Below are 20,869 nucleotides of genomic sequence, written 5' to 3'. Positions count from 1 at the left end.
GTTGATGTAGAGAACACTCGTGCCCTTCCCAGAGCCCTGCCTACAGTGACTAGAGAACCGTCCTAAAACTGTTATTTAGGTGGTTTCAAGGCAGCATGAATGGAGCATTCAAAATAGGAAGGCAAGGCCTGTGCCATCAGGTCCCCGTTTCCAGGGAACACGCAGCCTACCTCCTTGTGATTTCTACTGAGTAAATATACCCTCTAGCTACACACTGGTCCCTTCCCTGAATAAACTTTCCTTGGCACGGAGTTCTCCGTGTAGCCAACTGCCTCTCCCAAAGAACGCTCTAGGTACGCTATCGGGGCTTAACTTCTTCTAACACCCTGCAGTGTAAGAGGAAAAACTGTGCTGTGGTTAAGGCAGGAACGCAAGCCGACTTTCTCCTCTAAGTATGGGGTCTTAAGGTGTGACTCTGTACGAGGAATGCAAAGCAGTTTTGGTTTCTCAGTGCCGCTCAGCCTAGGGCTATGAGGCAGATTTGCATGACGTGTAGGACGTGAGAGAACAGATTTCCTGGAGCTGTTGGAGTGCTGAGGAAATCCAGCTCTCCCAAGGAAGAATGCAGTGTGTTGCCCTACACTCAGCATACACAGAGTGACTGGGAAAGGTTTCTGGGCCTGGATGTTTCTTAGCAGCCTAGTGGAGCCTGCCGGTACTAGGTGTTCTTGCAGGGAATAGGGTGCCCACGCGAGGTCCTCGGTGTCCTGAAAGCTTACTAACTTTAAAAGAAAACAGACCTAAAGCTAATGCTTCAAGGACTCTGTTCCAAGCTTCCGCTTCGGCAGGCTATTCACGGCTTTACCTAGAGGAAAGGACTCACGTCAAGTTTCCTTTTAGCTCTAGAGCGTCTCAGGAGGATCTCCCACCCAGGCTATGAAAGCACCCTGTTGATGTAGAGAACACTCGTGCCCTTCCCAGAGCCCTGCCTACAGTGACTAGAGAACCGTCCTAAAACTGTTATTAAGGTAGTTTCAAGGCAGCATGAATGGAGCATTCAAAATGGGAAGGCAAGGCCTGTGCCATCAGGTCCCCGTTTCCAGCGAACACGCAGCCTACCTCCTTGTGATTTCTCCAAGTAAATATACACTCTAGCTACACACTGGTCCCTTCCCTGAATAACGTTACCTTGGCACGGAGTTCTCCGTGTAGCCAACTGCCTCTCCCAAGGAACGCTCTAGGTACGCTCTCGGGGCTTGGCTTCATCTAAAACCCTGCAGTGTAAGAGGAGGACTGTGCTGTGGTTAAGGCAGGAACGCAAGCCGACTTTCTCCTCTAAGTATGGGGTCTTAAGGTATGACTCTGTACGAGGAATGCAAAGCAGTTTTGGTTTGTCAGTGCCGCTCAGCCTAGGGCTATGAGGCAGATTTGCCTGACATGTAGGACCTGAGAGAACAGATTTCCTGGAGCTATTCGAGTGCTGAGGAAATCCAGCTCTCCCAAGGAAGAGTGCAGTGTGATGCCCTACACTCAGCATACACAGAGTGACTGGGAAAGGTTTCTGGGCCTGGATGTTTCTTAGCAGCCTAGTGGAGCCTGCCGGTACTAGGTGTTCTTGCAGGGAATAGGGTGCCCACGCGAGGTCCTCGGTGTCCTGAAAGCTTACTAACCTTAAAAGAAAAGAGACCTAAAGCTAATGCTTCAAGGACTCTGCTCCAAGCTTCCGCTTCGGCAGGCTATTCAAGGCTTTACCTTGAGGACAGGACTCACGTCAAGTTTCCTTTTAGCTCTAGAGCGTCTCAGGAGGAGCTCCCACCCAGGCTATGAAAGCACCCTGTTGATGTAGAGAACACTCGTGCCCTTCCCAGAGCCCTGCCTACAGTGACTAGAGAACCGTCCTAAAACTGTTATTTAGGTGGTTTCAAGGCAGCATGAATGGAGCATTCAAAATAGGAAGGCAAGGCCTGTGCCATCAGGTCCCCGTTTCCAGGGAACACGCAGCCTACCTCCTTGTGATTTCTACTGAGTAAATATACCCTCTAGCTACACACTGGTCCCTTCCCTGAATAACCTTTCCTTGGCACGGAGTTCTCCGTGTAGCCAACTGCCTCTCCCAAAGAACGCTCTAGGTACGCTATCGGGGCTTAACTTCTTCTAACACCCTGCAGTGTAAGAGGAAAAACTGTGCTGTGGTTAAGGCAGGAACGCAAGCCGACTTTCTCCTCTAAGTATGGGCTCTTAAGGTATGACTCTGTATGAGGAATGCAAAGCAGTTTTGGTTTGTCAGTGCCGCTCAGCCTAGGGCTATGAGGCAGATTTGCATGACGTGTAGGACGTGAGAGAACAGATTTCCTGGAGCTGTTGGAGTGCTGAGGAAATCCAGCTCTCCCAAGGAAGAATGCAGTGTGTTGCCCTACACTCAGCATACACAGAGTGACTGGGAAAGGTTTCCGGGCCTGGATGTTTCTTAGCAGCCTAGTGGAGCCTGCCGGTACTAGGTGTTCTTGCAGGGAATAGGGTGCCCACGCGAGGTCCTCGGTGTCCTGAAAGCTTACTAACTTTAAAAGAAAACAGACCTAAAGCTAATGCTTCAAGGACTCTGTTCCAAGCTTCCGCTTCGGCAGGCTATTCACGTCTTTACCTAGAGGAAAGGACTCACGTCAAGTTTCCTTTTAGCTCTAGAGCGTCTCAGGAGGAGCTCCCACCCAGGCTATGAAAGCACCCTGTTGATGTAGAGAACACTCGTGCCCTTCCCAGAGCCCTGCCTACAGTGACTAGAGAACCGTCCTAAAACTGTTATTAAGGTAGTTTCAAGGCAGCATGAATGGAGCATTCAAAATGGGAAGGCAAGGCCTGTGCCATCAGGTCCCCGTTTCCAGCGAACACGCAGCCTACCTCCTTGTGATTTCTCCAAGTAAATATACACTCTAGCTACACACTGGTCCCTTCCCTGAATAACGTTACCTTGGCACGGAGTTCTCCGTGTAGCCAACTGCCTCTCCCAAGGAACGCTCTAGGTACGCTCTCGGGGCTTGGCTTCTTCTAAAACCCTGCAGTGTAAGAGGAGGACTGTGCTGTGGTTAAGGCAGGAACGCAAGCCGACTTTCTCCTCTAAGTATGGGGTCTTAAGGTATGACTCTGTACGAGGAATGCAAAGCAGTTTTGGTTTGTCAGTGCCGCTCAGCCTAGGGCTATGAGGCAGATTTGCCTGACATGTAGGACCTGAGAGAACAGATTTCCTGGAGCTATTCGAGTGCTGAGGAAATCCAGCTCTCCCAAGGAAGAGTGCAGTGTGATGCCCTACACTCAGCATACACAGAGTGACTGGGAAAGGTTTCCGGGCCTGGATGTTTCTTAGCAGCCTAGTGGAGCCTGCCGGTACTAGGTGTTCTTGCAGGGAATAGGGTGCCCACGCGAGGTCCTCGGTGTCCTGAAAGCTTACTAACCTTAAAAGAAAAGAGACCTAAAGCTAATGCTTCAAGGACTCTGCTCCAAGCTTCCGCTTCGGCAGGCTATTCAAGGCTTTACCTTGAGGACAGGACTCACGTCAAGTTTCCTTTTAGCTCTAGAGCGTCTCAGGAGGAGCTCCCACCCAGGCTATGAAAGCACCCTGTTGATGTAGAGAACACTCGTGCCCTTCCCAGAGCCCTGCCTACAGTGACTAGAGAACCGTCCTAAAACTGTTATTTAGGTGGTTTCAAGGCAGCATGAATGGAGCATTCAAAATGGGAAGGCAAGGCCTGTGCCATCAGGTCCCCGTTTCCAGGGAACACGCAGCCTACCTCCTTGTGATTTCTACTGAGTAAATATACCCTCTAGCTACACACTGTCCCTTCCCTGAATAACCTTTCCTTGGCACGGAGTTCTCCGTGTAGCCAACTGCCTCTCCCAAAGAACGCTCTAGGTACGCTATCGGGGCTTAACTTCTTCTAACACCCTGCAGTGTAAGAGGAAAAACTGTGCTGTGGTTAAGGCAGGAACGCAAGCCGACTTTCTCCTCTAAGTATGGGCTCTTAAGGTATGACTCTGTACGAGGAATGCAAAGCAGTTTTGGTTTGTCAGTGCCGCTCAGCCTAGGGCTATGAGGCAGATTTGCATGACGTGTAGGACGTGAGAGAACAGATTTCCTGGAGCTGTTGGAGTGCTGAGGAAATCCAGCTCTCCCAAGGAAGAATGCAGTGTGTTGCCCTACACTCAGCATACACAGAGTGACTGGGAAAGGTTTCTGGGCCTGGATGTTTCTTAGCAGCCTAGTGGAGCCTGCCGGTACTAGGTGTTCTTGCAGGGAATAGGGTGCCCACGCGAGGTCCTCGGTGTCCTGAAAGCTTACTAACTTTAAAAGAAAACAGACCTAAAGCTAATGCTTCAAGGACTCTGTTCCAAGCTTCCGCTTCGGCAGGCTATTCACGGCTTTACCTAGAGGAAAGGACTCACGTCAAGTTTCCTTTTAGCTCTAGAGCGTCTCAGGAGGAGCTCCCACCCAGGCTATGAAAGCACCCTGTTGATGTAGAGAACACTCGTGCCCTTCCCAGAGCCCTGCCTACAGTGACTAGAGAACCGTCCTAAAACTGTTTTTTAGGTAGTTTCAAGGCAGCATGAATGGAGCATTCAAAATGGGAAGGCAAGGCCTGTGCCATCAGGTCCCCGTTTCCAGCGAACACGCAGCCTACCTCCTTGTGATTTCTCCAAGTAAATATACACTCTAGCTACACACTGGTCCCTTCCCTGAATAACGTTACCTTGGCACGGAGTTCTCCGTGTAGCCAACTGCCTCTCCCAAGGAACGCTCTAGGTACGCTATCGGGGCTTAGCTTCTTCTAAAACCCTGCAGTGTAAGAGGAGGACTGTGCTGTGGTTAAGGCAGGAACGCAAGCCGACTTTCTCCTCTAAGTATGGGGTCTTAAGGTATGACTCTGTACGAGGAATGCAAAGCAGTTTTGGTTTCTCAGTGCCGCTCAGCCTAGGGCTATGAGGCAGATTTGCATGACGTGTAGGACGTGGGAGAACAGATTTCCTGGAGCTGTTGGAGTGCTGAGGAAATCCAGCTCTCCCAAGGAAGAATGCAGTGTGTTGCCCTACACTCAGCATACACAGAGTGACTGGGAAAGGTTTCTGGGCCTGGATGTTTCTTAGCAGCCTAGTGGACCCTGCCGGTACTAGGTGTTCTTGCAGGGAATAGGGTGCCCACGCGAGATCCTCGGTGTCCTGAAAGCTTACTAACTTTAAAAGAAAACAGACCTAAAGCTAATGCTTCAAGGACTCTGTTCCAAGCTTCCGCTTCGGCAGGCTATTCACGGCTTTACCTAGAGGAAAGGACTCACGTCAAGTTTCCTTTTAGCTCTAGAGCGTCTCAGGAGGAGCTCCCACCCAGGCTATGAAAGCACCCTGTTGATGTAGAGAACACTCGTGTCCTTCCCAGAGCCCTGCCTACAGTGACTAGAGAACCGTCCTAAAACTGTTTTTTAGGTAGTTTCAAGGCAGCATGAATGGAGCATTCAAAATGGGAAGGCAAGGCCTGTGCCATCAGGTCCCCGTTTCCAGCGAACACGCAGCCTACCTCCTTGTGATTTCTCCAAGTAAATATACACTCTAGCTACACACTGGTCCCTTCCCTGAATAACGTTACCTTGGCACGGAGTTCTCCGTGTAGCCAACTGCCTCTCCCAAGGAACGCTCTAGGTACGCTATCGGGGCTTAGCTTCTACTAAAACCCTGCAGTGTAAGAGGAGGACTGTGCTGTGGTTAAGGCAGGAACGCAAGCCGACTTTCTCCTCTAAGTATGGGGTCTTAAGGTATGACTCTGTACGAGGAATGCAAAGCAGTTTTGGTTTGTCAGTGCCGCTCAGCCTAGGGCTATGAGGCAGATTTGCCTGACATGTAGGACCTGAGAGAACAGATTTCCTGGAGCTATTCGAGTGCTGAGGAAATCCAGCTCTCCCAAGGAAGAGTGCAGTGTGATGCCCTACACTCAGCATACACAGAGTGACTGGGAAAGGTTTCCGGGCCTGGATGTTTCTTAGCAGCCTAGTGGAGCCTGCCGGTACTAGGTTTTCTTGCAGGGAATAGGGTGCCCACGCGAGGTCCTCAGTGTCCTGAAAGCTTACTAGCCTTAAAAGAAAAGAGACCTAAAGCTAAGGCTTCAAGGACTCTGCTCCAAGCTTCCGCTTCGGCAGGCTATTCAAGGCTTTACCTTGAGGACAGGACTCACGTCAAGTTTCCTTTTAGCTCTAGAGCGTCTCAGGAGGAGCTCCCACCCAGGCTATGAAAGCACCCTGTTGATGTAGAGAACACTCGTGCCCTTCCCAGAGCCCTGCCTACAGTGACTAGAGAACCGTCCTAAAACTGTTATTTAGGTGGTTTCAAGGCAGCATGAATGGAGCATTCAAAATAGGAAGGCAAGGCCTGTGCCATCAGGTCCCCGTTTCCAGGGAACACGCAGCCTACCTCCTTGTGATTTCTACTGAGTAAATATACCCTCTAGCTACACACTGGTCCCTTCCCTGAATAAACTTTCCTTGGCACGGAGTTCTCCGTGTAGCCAACTGCCTCTCCCAAAGAACGCTCTAGGTACGCTATCGGGGCTTAACTTCTTCTAACACCCTGCAGTGTAAGAGGAAAAACTGTGCTGTGGTTAAGGCAGGAACGCAAGCCGACTTTCTCCTCTAAGTATGGGGTCTTAAGGTGTGACTCTGTACGAGGAATGCAAAGCAGTTTTGGTTTCTCAGTGCCGCTCAGCCTAGGGCTATGAGGCAGATTTGCATGACGTGTAGGACGTGAGAGAACAGATTTCCTGGAGCTGTTGGAGTGCTGAGGAAATCCAGCTCTCCCAAGGAAGAATGCAGTGTGTTGCCCTACACTCAGCATACACAGAGTGACTGGGAAAGGTTTCTGGGCCTGGATGTTTCTTAGCAGCCTAGTGGAGCCTGCCGGTACTAGGTGTTCTTGCAGGGAATAGGGTGCCCACGCGAGGTCCTCGGTGTCCTGAAAGCTTACTAACTTTAAAAGAAAACAGACCTAAAGCTAATGCTTCAAGGACTCTGTTCCAAGCTTCCGCTTCGGCAGGCTATTCACGGCTTTACCTAGAGGAAAGGACTCACGTCAAGTTTCCTTTTAGCTCTAGAGCGTCTCAGGAGGATCTCCCACCCAGGCTATGAAAGCACCCTGTTGATGTAGAGAACACTCGTGCCCTTCCCAGAGCCCTGCCTACAGTGACTAGAGAACCGTCCTAAAACTGTTTTTTAGGTAGTTTCAAGGCAGCATGAATGGAGCATTCAAAATGGGAAGGCAAGGCCTGTGCCATCAGGTCCCCGTTTCCAGCGAACACGCAGCCTACCTCCTTGTGATTTCTCCAAGTAAATATACACTCTAGCTACACACTGGTCCCTTCCCTGAATAACGTTACCTTGGCACGGAGTTCTCCGTGTAGCCAACTGCCTCTCCCAAGGAACGCTCTAGGTACGCTATCGGGGCTTAGCTTCTTCTAAAACCCTGCAGTGTAAGAGGAGGACTGTGCTGTGGTTAAGGCAGGAACGCAAGCCGACTTTCTCCTCTAAGTATGGGGTCTTAAGGTATGACTCTGTACGAGGAATGCAAAGCAGTTTTGGTTTCTCAGTGCCGCTCAGCCTAGGGCTATGAGGCAGATTTGCATGACGTGTAGGACGTGGGAGAACAGATTTCCTGGAGCTGTTGGAGTGCTGAGGAAATCCAGCTCTCCCAAGGAAGAATGCAGTGTGTTGCCCTACACTCAGCATACACAGAGTGACTGGGAAAGGTTTCTGGGCCTGGATGTTTCTTAGCAGCCTAGTGGAGCCTGCCGGTACTAGGTGTTCTTGCAGGGAATAGGGTGCCCACGCGAGGTCCTCGGTGTCCTGAAAGCTTACTAACTTTAAAAGAAAACAGACCTAAAGCTAATGCTTCAAGGACTCTGTTCCAAGCTTCCGCTTCGGCAGGCTATTCACGGCTTTACCTAGAGGAAAGGACTCACGTCAAGTTTCCTTTTAGCTCTAGAGCGTCTCAGGAGGAGCTCCCACCCAGGCTATGAAAGCACCCTGTTGATGTAGAGAACACTCGTGCCCTTCCCAGAGCCCTGCCTACAGTGACTAGAGAACCGTCCTAAAACTGTTTTTTAGGTAGTTTCAAGGCAGCATGAATGGAGCATTCAAAATGGGAAGGCAAGGCCTGTGCCATCAGGTCCCCGTTTCCAGCGAACACGCAGCCTACCTCCTTGTGATTTCTCCAAGTAAATATACACTCTAGCTACACACTGGTCCCTTCCCTGAATAACGTTACCTTGGCACGGAGTTCTCCGTGTAGCCAACTGCCTCTCCCAAGGAACGCTCTAGGTACGCTATCGGGGCTTAGCTTCTTCTAAAACCCTGCAGTGTAAGAGGAGGACTGTGCTGTGGTTAAGGCAGGAACGCAAGCCGACTTTCTCCTCTAAGTATGGGGTCTTAAGGTATGACTCTGTACGAGGAATGCAAAGCAGTTTTGGTTTGTCAGTGCCGCTCAGCCTAGGGCTATGAGGCAGATTTGCCTGACATGTAGGACCTGAGAGAACAGATTTCCTGGAGCTATTCGAGTGCTGAGGAAATCCAGCTCTCCCAAGGAAGAGTGCAGTGTGATGCCCTACACTCAGCATACACAGAGTGACTGGGAAAGGTTTCCGGGCCTGGATGTTTCTTAGCAGCCTAGTGGAGCCTGCCGGTACTAGGTGTTCTTGCAGGGAATAGGGTGCCCACGCGAGGTCCTCGGTGTCCTGAAAGCTTACTAGCCTTAAAAGAAAAGAGACCTAAAGCTAAGGCTTCAAGGACTCTGCTCCAAGCTTCCGCTTCGGCAGGCTATTCAAGGCTTTACCTTGAGGACAGGACTCACGTCAAGTTTCCTTTTAGCTCTAGAGCGTCTCAGGAGGAGCTCCCACCCAGGCTATGAAAGCACCCTGTTGATGTAGAGAACACTCGTGCCCTTCCCAGAGCCCTGCCTACAGTGACTAGAGAACCGTCCTAAAACTGTTATTTAGGTGGTTTCAAGGCAGCATGAATGGAGCATTCAAAATAGGAAGGCAAGGCCTGTGCCATCAGGTCCCCGTTTCCAGGGAACACGCAGCCTACCTCCTTGTGATTTCTACTGAGTAAATATACCCTCTAGCTACACACTGGTCCCTTCCCTGAATAAACTTTCCTTGGCAAGGAGTTCTCCGTGTAGCCAACTGCCTCTCCCAAAGAACGCTCTAGGTACGCTATCGGGGCTTAACTTCTTCTAACACCCTGCAGTGTAAGAGGAAAAACTGTGCTGTGGTTAAGGCAGGAACGCAAGCCGACTTTCTCCTCTAAGTATGGGGTCTTAAGGTGTGACTCTGTACGAGGAATGCAAAGCAGTTTTGGTTTCTCAGTGCCGCTCAGCCTAGGGCTATGAGGCAGATTTGCATGACGTGTAGGACGTGAGAGAACAGATTTCCTGGAGCTGTTGGAGTGCTGAGGAAATCCAGCTCTCCCAAGGAAGAATGCAGTGTGTTGCCCTACACTCAGCATACACAGAGTGACTGGGAAAGGTTTCTGGGCCTGGATGTTTCTTAGCAGCCTAGTGGAGCCTGCCGGTACTAGGTGTTCTTGCAGGGAATAGGGTGCCCACGCGAGGTCCTCGGTGTCCTGAAAGCTTACTAACTTTAAAAGAAAACAGACCTAAAGCTAATGCTTCAAGGACTCTGTTCCAAGCTTCCGCTTCGGCAGGCTATTCACGGCTTTACCTAGAGGAAAGGACTCACGTCAAGTTTCCTTTTAGCTCTAGAGCGTCTCAGGAGGATCTCCCACCCAGGCTATGAAAGCACCCTGTTGATGTAGAGAACACTCGTGCCCTTCCCAGAGCCCTGCCTACAGTGACTAGAGAACCGTCCTAAAACTGTTTTTTAGGTAGTTTCAAGGCAGCATGAATGGAGCATTCAAAATGGGAAGGCAAGGCCTGTGCCATCAGGTCCCCGTTTCCAGCGAACACGCAGCCTACCTCCTTGTGATTTCTCCAAGTAAATATACACTCTAGCTACACACTGGTCCCTTCCCTGAATAACGTTACCTTGGCACGGAGTTCTCCGTGTAGCCAACTGCCTCTCCCAAGGAACGCTCTAGGTACGCTATCGGGGCTTAGCTTCTTCTAAAACCCTGCAGTGTAAGAGGAGGACTGTGCTGTGGTTAAGGCAGGAACGCAAGCCGACTTTCTCCTCTAAGTATGGGGTCTTAAGGTATGACTCTGTACGAGGAATGCAAAGCAGTTTTGGTTTCTCAGTGCCGCTCAGCCTAGGGCTATGAGGCAGATTTGCATGACGTGTAGGACGTGGGAGAACAGATTTCCTGGAGCTGTTGGAGTGCTGAGGAAATCCAGCTCTCCCAAGGAAGAATGCAGTGTGTTGCCCTACACTCAGCATACACAGAGTGACTGGGAAAGGTTTCTGGGCCTGGATGTTTCTTAGCAGCCTAGTGGAGCCTGCCGGTACTAGGTGTTCTTGCAGGGAATAGGGTGCCCACGCGAGGTCCTCGGTGTCCTGAAAGCTTACTAACTTTAAAAGAAAACAGACCTAAAGCTAATGCTTCAAGGACTCTGTTCCAAGCTTCCGCTTCGGCAGGCTATTCACGGCTTTACCTAGAGGAAAGGACTCACGTCAAGTTTCCTTTTAGCTCTAGAGCGTCTCAGGAGGAGCTCCCACCCAGGCTATGAAAGCACCCTGTTGATGTAGAGAACACTCGTGCCCTTCCCAGAGCCCTGCCTACAGTGACTAGAGAACCGTCCTAAAACTGTTTTTTAGATAGTTTCAAGGCAGCATGAATGGAGCATTCAAAATGGGAAGGCAAGGCCTGTGCCATCAGGTCCCCGTTTCCAGCGAACACGCAGCCTACCTCCTTGTGATTTCTCCAAGTAAATATACACTCTAGCTACACACTGGTCCCTTCCCTGAATAACGTTACCTTGGCACGGAGTTCTCCGTGTAGCCAACTGCCTCTCCCAAGGAACGCTCTAGGTACGCTATCGGGGCTTAGCTTCTTCTAAAACCCTGCAGTGTAAGAGGAGGACTGTGCTGTGGTTAAGGCAGGAACGCAAGCCGACTTTCTCCTCTAAGTATGGGGTCTTAAGGTATGACTCTGTACGAGGAATGCAAAGCAGTTTTGGTTTGTCAGTGCCGCTCAGCCTAGGGCTATGAGGCAGATTTGCCTGACATGTAGGACCTGAGAGAACAGATTTCCTGGAGCTATTCGAGTGCTGAGGAAATCCAGCTCTCCCAAGGAAGAGTGCAGTGTGATGCCCTACACTCAGCATACACAGAGTGACTGGGAAAGGTTTCCGGGCCTGGATGTTTCTTAGCAGCCTAGTGGAGCCTGCCGGTACTAGGTGTTCTTGCAGGGAATAGGGTGCCCACGCGAGGTCCTCAGTGTCCTGAAAGCTTACTAGCCTTAAAAGAAAAGAGACCTAAAGCTAAGGCTTCAAGGACTCTGCTCCAAGCTTCCGCTTCGGCAGGCTATTCAAGGCTTTACCTTGAGGACAGGACTCACGTCAAGTTTCCTTTTAGCTCTAGAGCGTCTCAGGAGGAGCTCCCACCCAGGCTATGAAAGCACCCTGTTGATGTAGAGAACACTCGTGCCCTTCCCAGAGCCCTGCCTACAGTGACTAGAGAACCGTCCTAAAACTGTTATTTAGGTGGTTTCAAGGCAGCATGAATGGAGCATTCAAAATAGGAAGGCAAGGCCTGTGCCATCAGGTCCCCGTTTCCAGGGAACACGCAGCCTACCTCCTTGTGATTTCTACTGAGTAAATATACCCTCTAGCTACACACTGGTCCCTTCCCTGAATAAACTTTCCTTGGCACGGAGTTCTCCGTGTAGCCAACTGCCTCTCCCAAAGAACGCTCTAGGTACGCTATCGGGGCTTAACTTCTTCTAACACCCTGCAGTGTAAGAGGAAAAACTGTGCTGTGGTTAAGGCAGGAACGCAAGCCGACTTTCTCCTCTAAGTATGGGGTCTTAAGGTGTGACTCTGTACGAGGAATGCAAAGCAGTTTTGGTTTCTCAGTGCCGCTCAGCCTAGGGCTATGAGGCAGATTTGCATGACGTGTAGGACGTGAGAGAACAGATTTCCTGGAGCTGTTGGAGTGCTGAGGAAATCCAGCTCTCCCAAGGAAGAATGCAGTGTGTTGCCCTACACTCAGCATACACAGAGTGACTGGGAAAGGTTTCTGGGCCTGGATGTTTCTTAGCAGCCTAGTGGAGCCTGCCGGTACTAGGTGTTCTTGCAGGGAATAGGGTGCCCACGCGAGGTCCTCGGTGTCCTGAAAGCTTACTAACTTTAAAAGAAAACAGACCTAAAGCTAATGCTTCAAGGACTCTGTTCCAAGCTTCCGCTTCGGCAGGCTATTCACGGCTTTACCTAGAGGAAAGGACTCACGTCAAGTTTCCTTTTAGCTCTAGAGCGTCTCAGGAGGATCTCCCACCCAGGCTATGAAAGCACCCTGTTGATGTAGAGAACACTCGTGCCCTTCCCAGAGCCCTGCCTACAGTGACTAGAGAACCGTCCTAAAACTGTTTTTTAGGTAGTTTCAAGGCAGCATGAATGGAGCATTCAAAATGGGAAGGCAAGGCCTGTGCCATCAGGTCCCCGTTTCCAGCGAACACGCAGCCTACCTCCTTGTGATTTCTCCAAGTAAATATACACTCTAGCTACACACTGGTCCCTTCCCTGAATAACGTTACCTTGGCACGGAGTTCTCCGTGTAGCCAACTGCCTCTCCCAAGGAACGCTCTAGGTACGCTCTCGGGGCTTGGCTTCATCTAAAACCCTGCAGTGTAAGAGGAGGACTGTGCTGTGGTTAAGGCAGGAACGCAAGCCGACTTTCTCCTCTAAGTATGGGGTCTTAAGGTATGACTCTGTACGAGGAATGCAAAGCAGTTTTGGTTTGTCAGTGCCGCTCAGCCTAGGGCTATGAGGCAGATTTGCCTGACATGTAGGACCTGAGAGAACAGATTTCCTGGAGCTATTCGAGTGCTGAGGAAATCCAGCTCTCCCAAGGAAGAGTGCAGTGTGATGCCCTACACTCAGCATACACAGAGTGACTGGGAAAGGTTTCTGGGCCTGGATGTTTCTTAGCAGCCTAGTGGAGCCTGCCGGTACTAGGTGTTCTTGAAGGGAATAGGGTGCCCACGCGAGGTCCTCGGTGTCCTGAAAGCTTACTAACCTTAAAAGAAAAGAGACCTAAAGCTAATGCTTCAAGGACTCTGCTCCAAGCTTCCGCTTCGGCAGGCTATTCAAGGCTTTACCTTGAGGACAGGACTCACGTCAAGTTTCCTTTTAGCTCTAGAGCGTCTCAGGAGGAGCTCCCACCCAGGCTATGAAAGCACCCTGTTGATGTAGAGAACACTCGTGCCCTTCCCAGAGCCCTGCCTACAGTGACTAGAGAACCGTCCTAAAACTGTTATTTAGGTGGTTTCAAGGCAGCATGAATGGAGCATTCAAAATAGGAAGGCAAGGCCTGTGCCATCAGGTCCCCGTTTCCAGGGAACACGCAGCCTACCTCCTTGTGATTTCTACTGAGTAAATATACCCTCTAGCTACACACTGGTCCCTTCCCTGAATAACCTTTCCTTGGCACGGAGTTCTCCGTGTAGCCAACTGCCTCTCCCAAAGAACGCTCTAGGTACGCTATCGGGGCTTAACTTCTTCTAACACCCTGCAGTGTAAGAGGAAAAACTGTGCTGTGGTTAAGGCAGGAACGCAAGCCGACTTTCTCCTCTAAGTATGGGCTCTTAAGGTATGACTCTGTATGAGGAATGCAAAGCAGTTTTGGTTTGTCAGTGCCGCTCAGCCTAGGGCTATGAGGCAGATTTGCATGACGTGTAGGACGTGAGAGAACAGATTTCCTGGAGCTGTTGGAGTGCTGAGGAAATCCAGCTCTCCCAAGGAAGAATGCAGTGTGTTGCCCTACACTCAGCATACACAGAGTGACTGGGAAAGGTTTCCGGGCCTGGATGTTTCTTAGCAGCCTAGTGGAGCCTGCCGGTACTAGGTGTTCTTGCAGGGAATAGGGTGCCCACGCGAGGTCCTCGGTGTCCTGAAAGCTTACTAACTTTAAAAGAAAACAGACCTAAAGCTAATGCTTCAAGGACTCTGTTCCAAGCTTCCGCTTCGGCAGGCTATTCACGTCTTTACCTAGAGGAAAGGACTCACGTCAAGTTTCCTTTTAGCTCTAGAGCGTCTCAGGAGGAGCTCCCACCCAGGCTATGAAAGCACCCTGTTGATGTAGAGAACACTCGTGCCCTTCCCAGAGCCCTGCCTACAGTGACTAGAGAACCGTCCTAAAACTGTTATTAAGGTAGTTTCAAGGCAGCATGAATGGAGCATTCAAAATGGGAAGGCAAGGCCTGTGCCATCAGGTCCCCGTTTCCAGCGAACACGCAGCCTACCTCCTTGTGATTTCTCCAAGTAAATATACACTCTAGCTACACACTGGTCCCTTCCCTGAATAACGTTACCTTGGCACGGAGTTCTCCGTGTAGCCAACTGCCTCTCCCAAGGAACGCTCTAGGTACGCTCTCGGGGCTTGGCTTCTTCTAAAACCCTGCAGTGTAAGAGGAGGACTGTGCTGTGGTTAAGGCAGGAACGCAAGCCGACTTTCTCCTCTAAGTATGGGGTCTTAAGGTATGACTCTGTACGAGGAATGCAAAGCAGTTTTGGTTTGTCAGTGCCGCTCAGCCTAGGGCTATGAGGCAGATTTGCCTGACATGTAGGACCTGAGAGAACAGATTTCCTGGAGCTATTCGAGTGCTGAGGAAATCCAGCTCTCCCAAGGAAGAGTGCAGTGTGATGCCCTACACTCAGCATACACAGAGTGACTGGGAAAGGTTTCCGGGCCTGGATGTTTCTTAGCAGCCTAGTGGAGCCTGCCGGTACTAGGTGTTCTTGCAGGGAATAGGGTGCCCACGCGAGGTCCTCGGTGTCCTGAAAGCTTACTAACCTTAAAAGAAAAGAGACCTAAAGCTAATGCTTCAAGGACTCTGCTCCAAGCTTCCGCTTCGGCAGGCTATTCAAGGCTTTACCTTGAGGACAGGACTCACGTCAAGTTTCCTTTTAGCTCTAGAGCGTCTCAGGAGGAGCTCCCACCCAGGCTATGAAAGCACCCTGTTGATGTAGAGAACACTCGTGCCCTTCCCAGAGCCCTGCCTACAGTGACTAGAGAACCGTCCTAAAACTGTTATTTAGGTGGTTTCAAGGCAGCATGAATGGAGCATTCAAAATGGGAAGGCAAGGCCTGTGCCATCAGGTCCCCGTTTCCAGGGAACACGCAGCCTACCTCCTTGTGATTTCTACTGAGTAAATATACCCTCTAGCTACACACTGTCCCTTCCCTGAATAACCTTTCCTTGGCACGGAGTTCTCCGTGTAGCCAACTGCCTCTCCCAAAGAACGCTCTAGGTACGCTATCGGGGCTTAACTTCTTCTAACACCCTGCAGTGTAAGAGGAAAAACTGTGCTGTGGTTAAGGCAGGAACGCAAGCCGACTTTCTCCTCTAAGTATGGGCTCTTAAGGTATGACTCTGTACGAGGAATGCAAAGCAGTTTTGGTTTCTCAGTGCCGCTCAGCCTAGGGCTATGAGGCAGATTTGCATGACGTGTAGGACGTGGGAGAACAGATTTCCTGGAGCTGTTGGAGTGCTGAGGAAATCCAGCTCTCCCAAGGAAGAATGCAGTGTGTTGCCCTACACTCAGCATACACAGAGTGACTGGGAAAGGTTTCTGGGCCTGGATGTTTCTTAGCAGCCTAGTGGACCCTGCCGGTACTAGGTGTTCTTGCAGGGAATAGGGTGCCCACGCGAGATCCTCGGTGTCCTGAAAGCTTACTAACTTTAAAAGAAAACAGACCTAAAGCTAATGCTTCAAGGACTCTGTTCCAAGCTTCCGCTTCGGCAGGCTATTCACGGCTTTACCTAGAGGAAAGGACTCACGTCAAGTTTCCTTTTAGCTCTAGAGCGTCTCAGGAGGAGCTCCCACCCAGGCTATGAAAGCACCCTGTTGATGTAGAGAACACTCGTGTCCTTCCCAGAGCCCTGCCTACAGTGACTAGAGAACCGTCCTAAAACTGTTTTTTAGGTAGTTTCAAGGCAGCATGAATGGAGCATTCAAAATGGGAAGGCAAGGCCTGTGCCATCAGGTCCCCGTTTCCAGCGAACACGCAGCCTACCTCCTTGTGATTTCTCCAAGTAAATATACACTCTAGCTACACACTGGTCCCTTCCCTGAATAACGTTACCTTGGCACGGAGTTCTCCGTGTAGCCAACTGCCTCTCCCAAGGAACGCTCTAGGTACGCTATCGGGGCTTAGCTTCTACTAAAACCCTGCAGTGTAAGAGGAGGACTGTGCTGTGGTTAAGGCAGGAACGCAAGCCGACTTTCTCCTCTAAGTATGGGGTCTTAAGGTATGACTCTGTACGAGGAATGCAAAGCAGTTTTGGTTTGTCAGTGCCGCTCAGCCTAGGGCTATGAGGCAGATTTGCCTGACATGTAGGACCTGAGAGAACAGATTTCCTGGAGCTATTCGAGTGCTGAGGAAATCCAGCTCTCCCAAGGAAGAGTGCAGTGTGATGCCCTACACTCAGCATACACAGAGTGACTGGGAAAGGTTTCCGGGCCTGGATGTTTCTTAGCAGCCTAGTGGAGCCTGCCGGTACTAGGTTTTCTTGCAGGGAATAGGGTGCCCACGCGAGGTCCTCAGTGTCCTGAAAGCTTACTAGCCTTAAAAGAAAAGAGACCTAAAGCTAAGGCTTCAAGGACTCTGCTCCAAGCTTCCGCTTCGGCAGGCTATTCAAGGCTTTACCTTGAGGACAGGACTCACGTCAAGTTTCCTTTTAGCTCTAGAGCGTCTCAGGAGGAGCTCCCACCCAGGCTATGAAAGCACCCTGTTGATGTAGAGAACACTCGTGCCCTTCCCAGAGCCCTGCCTACAGTGACTAGAGAACCGTCCTAAAACTGTTATTTAGGTGGTTTCAAGGCAGCATGAATGGAGCATTCAAAATAGGAAGGCAAGGCCTGTGCCATCAGGTCCCCGTTTCCAGGGAACACGCAGCCTACCTCCTTGTGATTTCTACTGAGTAAATATACCCTCTAGCTACACACTGGTCCCTTCCCTGAATAAACTTTCCTTGGCACGGAGTTCTCCGTGTAGCCAACTGCCTCTCCCAAAGAACGCTCTAGGTACGCTATCGGGGCTTAACTTCTTCTAACACCCTGCAGTGTAAGAGGAAAAACTGTGCTGTGGTTAAGGCAGGAACGCAAGCCGACTTTCTCCTCTAAGTATGGGGTCTTAAGGTGTGACTCTGTACGAGGAATGCAAAGCAGTTTTGGTTTCTCAGTGCCGCTCAGCCTAGGGCTATGAGGCAGATTTGCATGACGTGTAGGACGTGAGAGAACAGATTTCCTGGAGCTGTTGGAGTGCTGAGGAAATCCAGCTCTCCCAAGGAAGAATGCAGTGTGTTGCCCTACACTCAGCATACACAGAGTGACTGGGAAAGGTTTCTGGGCCTGGATGTTTCTTAGCAGCCTAGTGGAGCCTGCCGGTACTAGGTGTTCTTGCAGGGAATAGGGTGCCCACGCGAGGTCCTCGGTGTCCTGAAAGCTTACTAACTTTAAAAGAAAACAGACCTAAAGCTAATGCTTCAAGGACTCTGTTCCAAGCTTCCGCTTCGGCAGGCTATTCACGGCTTTACCTAGAGGAAAGGACTCACGTCAAGTTTCCTTTTAGCTCTAGAGCGTCTCAGGAGGATCTCCCACCCAGGCTATGAAAGCACCCTGTTGATGTAGAGAACACTCGTGCCCTTCCCAGAGCCCTGCCTACAGTGACTAGAGAACCGTCCTAAAACTGTTATTAAGGTAGTTTCAAGGCAGCATGAATGGAGCATTCAAAATGGGAAGGCAAGGCCTGTGCCATCAGGTCCCCGTTTCCAGCGAACACGCAGCCTACCTCCTTGTGATTTCTCCAAGTAAATATACACTCTAGCTACACACTGGTCCCTTCCCTGAATAACGTTACCTTGGCACGGAGTTCTCCGTGTAGCCAACTGCCTCTCCCAAGGAACGCTCTAGGTACGCTCTCGGGGCTTGGCTTCATCTAAAACCCTGCAGTGTAAGAGGAGGACTGTGCTGTGGTTAAGGCAGGAACGCAAGCCGACTTTCTCCTCTAAGTATGGGGTCTTAAGGTATGACTCTGTACGAGGAATGCAAAGCAGTTTTGGTTTGTCAGTGCCGCTCAGCCTAGGGCTATGAGGCAGATTTGCCTGACATGTAGGACCTGAGAGAACAGATTTCCTGGAGCTATTCGAGTGCTGAGGAAATCCAGCTCTCCCAAGGAAGAGTGCAGTGTGATGCCCTACACTCAGCATACACAGAGTGACTGGGAAAGGTTTCCGGGCCTGGATGTTTCTTAGCAGCCTAGTGGAGCCTGCCGGTACTAGGTGTTCTTGCAGGGAATAGGGTGCCCACGCGAGGTCCTCGGTGTCCTGAAAGCTTACTAACCTTAAAAGAAAAGAGACCTAAAGCTAATGCTTCAAGGACTCTGCTCCAAGCTTCCGCTTCGGCAGGCTATTCAAGGCTTTACCTTGAGGACAGGACTCACGTCAAGTTTCCTTTTAGCTCTAGAGCGTCTCAGGAGGAGCTCCCACCCAGGCTATGAAAGCACCCTGTTGATGTAGAGAACACTCGTGCCCTTCCCAGAGCCCTGCCTACAGTGACTAGAGAACCGTCCTAAAACTGTTATTTAGGTGGTTTCAAGGCAGCATGAATGGAGCATTCAAAATAGGAAGGCAAGGCCTGTGCCATCAGGTCCCCGTTTCCAGGGAACACGCAGCCTACCTCCTTGTGATTTCTACTGAGTAAATATACCCTCTAGCTACACACTGGTCCCTTCCCTGAATAACCTTTCCTTGGCACGGAGTTCTCCGTGTAGCCAACTGCCTCTCCCAAAGAACGCTCTAGGTACGCTATCGGGGCTTAACTTCTTCTAACACCCTGCAGTGTAAGAGGAAAAACTGTGCTGTGGTTAAGGCAGGAACGCAAGCCGACTTTCTCCTCTAAGTATGGGCTCTTAAGGTATGACTCTGTACGAGGAATGCAAAGCAGTTTTGGTTTCTCAGTGCCGCTCAGCCTAGGGCTATGAGGCAGATTTGCATGACGTGTAGGACGTGAGAGAACAGATTTCCTGGAGCTGTTGGAGTGCTGAGGAAATCCAGCTCTCCCAAGGAAGAATGCAGTGTGTTGCCCTACACTCAGCATACACAGAGTGACTGGGAAAGGTTTCTGGGCCTGGATGCTTCTTAGCAGCCTAGTGGAGCCTGCCGGTACTAGGTGTTCTTGCAGGGAATAGGGTGCCCACGCGAGGTCCTCGGTGTCCTGAAAGCTTACTAACCTTAAAAGAAAAGAGACCTAAAGCTAATGCTTCAAGGACTCTGCTCCAAGCTTCCGCTACGGCAGGCTATTCAAGGCTTTACCTTGAGGACAGGACTCACGTCAAGTTTCCTTTTAGCTCTAGAGTGTCTCAGGAGGAGCTCCCACCCAGGCTATGAAAGCACCCTGTCGATGTAGAGAACACTCGTGCCCTTCCCAGAGCCCTGCCTACAGTGACTAGAGAACCGTCCTAAAACTGTTATTAAGGTAGTTTCAAGGCAGCATGAATGGAGCATTCAAAATGGGAAGGCAAGGCCTGTGCCATCAGGTCCCTGTTTCCAGCGAACACGCAGCCTACCTCCTTGTGATTTCTCCAAGTAAATATACACTCTAGCTACACACTGGTCCCTTCCCTGAATAACGTTACCTTGGCACGGAGTTCTCCGTGTAGCCAACTGCCTCTCCCAAGGAACGCTCTAGGTACGCTCTCGGGGCTTGGCTTCTTCTAAAACCCTGCAGTGTAAGAGGAGGACTGTGCTGTGGTTAAGGCAGGAACGCAAGCCGACTTTCTCCTCTAAGTATGGGGTCTTAAGGTATGACTCTGTACGAGGAATGCAAAGCAGTTTTGGTTTGTCAGTGCCGCTCAGCCTAGGGCTATGAGGCAGATTTGCCTGACATGTAGGACCTGAGAGAACAGATTTCCTGGAGCTATTCGAGTGCTGAGGAAATCCAGCTCTCCCAAGGAAGAGTGCAGTGTGATGCCCTACACTCAGCATACACAGAGTGACTGGGAAAGGTTTCCGGGCCTGGATGTTTCTTAGCAGCCTAGTGGAGCCTGCCGGTACTAGGTGTTCTTGCAGGGAATAGGGTGCCCACGCGAGGTCCTCGGTGTCCTGAAAGCTTACTAACCTTAAAAGAAAAGAGACCTAAAGCTAATGCTTCAAGGACTCTGCTCCAAGCTTCCGCTTCGGCAGGCTATTCAAGGCTTTACCTTGAGGACAGGACTCACGTCAAGTTTCCTTTTAGCTCTAGAGCGTCTCAGGAGGAGCTCCCACCCAGGCTATGAAAGCACCCTGTTGATGTAGAGAACACTCGTGCCCTTCCCAGAGCCCTGCCTACAGTGACTAGAGAACCGTCCTAAAACTGTTTTTTAGGTGGTTCCAAGGCAGCATGAATGGAGCATTCAAAATGGGAAGGCAAGGCCTGTGCCATCAGGTCCCCGTTTCCTGGGAACACGCAGCCTACCTCCTTGTGATTTCTACTGAGTAAATATACCCTCTAGCTACACACTGGTCCCTTCCCTGAATAACCTTTCCTTGGCACGGAGTTCTCCGTGTAGCCAACTGCCTCTCCCAAAGAACGCTCTAGGTACGCTATCGGGGCTTAACTTCTTCTAACACCCTGCAGTGTAAGAGGAAAAACTGTGCTGTGGTTAAGGCAGGAACGCAAGCCGACTTTCTCCTCTAAGTATGGGCTCTTAAGGTATGACTCTGTACGAGGAATGCAAAGCAGTTTTGGTTTGTCA

Source organism: Balaenoptera ricei, chromosome 14 (assembly GCF_028023285.1).
Source record: "Balaenoptera ricei isolate mBalRic1 chromosome 14, mBalRic1.hap2, whole genome shotgun sequence".
Taxonomy (NCBI): Eukaryota; Metazoa; Chordata; class Mammalia; order Artiodactyla; family Balaenopteridae; genus Balaenoptera; species Balaenoptera ricei.
Note: the sequence above shows the minus strand (reverse complement) of the source record.